Source organism: Apaloderma vittatum, unplaced genomic scaffold (assembly GCF_000703405.1).
Source record: "Apaloderma vittatum isolate BGI_N311 unplaced genomic scaffold, ASM70340v1 scaffold11154, whole genome shotgun sequence".
NCBI classification, from domain to species: Eukaryota; Metazoa; Chordata; class Aves; order Trogoniformes; family Trogonidae; genus Apaloderma; species Apaloderma vittatum.
In genome coordinates, this window is record NW_009714387.1 from 30,104 (window position 1) to 31,234 (window position 1,131).

General features: G+C 45.7%; 1 protein-coding gene across 1 annotated transcript in view; it reads left to right on the plus strand.

Annotated features, from left to right (window-relative positions):
• Positions 1-1,131, plus strand: part of ACE2 (angiotensin I converting enzyme 2) — a 24,787-nt gene that overhangs the window by 19,525 nt on the left and 4,131 nt on the right.

Here is a 1,131-nt window from a genome sequence, read left to right on the forward strand (position 1 = left end):
GGGGTCTGTCTTATTTAAAATAAAGAGTTCCAGGAGTGTCAGTCCACTGACCACTGCTTGAAAACGAGACCCATCTTCAAACATTAATTCAAAATTTCCTAGTGGATCAGTGTCATACATGTGATTACATTGTAAAAGGCTGGCTCATAAGGCAGCATTAGAGAATAGAGAGCTGTCAGCCTGCCGGCATTCAGACGTATTTTACAATGGAAAATCCTTTTTGAATTAGAGGCCAGACTTACACTGTATTTTAAGTGACACATGGGATCTTGGAGGCAACACGTTGTAATAGAGCAGAGTTGCTTGGCAAAGTTCATTTCACTCTGAAAGCAAAGCAGCCTCTGTAACTAACAGCAAGCAGCAAAGTAGGTTTCTGAGATGCCTAGGGAAAGCGTGTGGGAAGTCATTACTCAAACACAGATCAGAAGCCAGCCAGATCCTTCCCATCCACACAGCCAGTAATGGTGTTTATAAAGGTACTTGAGAGGCACAGCGGCAATTAAAATACATTAGACAGAAATATATGCTACGGAAATGAATAAATGATTAAAAAGCTAAGATGCTAAGTACAGAAAGCAGTGGCAGGGGAATCAAGCTTAATTAGCTCCTTGGGTTTCTTTTTTTTTTAAAAAAAAAAGCAGCACTGCAGAGCCTAAAGATGTTGGGGGATAAATGAAAAATGGAGAACTCCCCTGCAACAGCATGGTGTAGGCTGTGCCAGCTGCCGGAGAGACAACAGTGGTTATCAAGGAGAAGTGCTGCAGTGCAGGGCTCTGCCTGCTGTTTGGCGAGCAGGAGAAAGCCGAGGGCATTTGCCAAGGCAAAGAGGTGACTGACAGCCTCAGCCTCGGCTAACGGGAACAGCCCGAGTTAAAAGCCCCTGCCCTCCCGACACCACAGGCGCTGCTCTGCCAGCCGTAGTTTTGGGTCACCTGAGGGTTTCCTGAGGAAATCCTAGTCAAGAAGAGGACAGGGTTGAAAAGCATGGATGGGTTTTATAAAGCCTGTCATGGGAGAGCTGCGCTTCTGCCATGCCTTCCTGAATGATACTCAAGAAAGTCAGGAGCCATGTAAAACTACCACTGGCAGCATTTATAGACATTCCTGCCACGGTACCGTACAGACAATCAA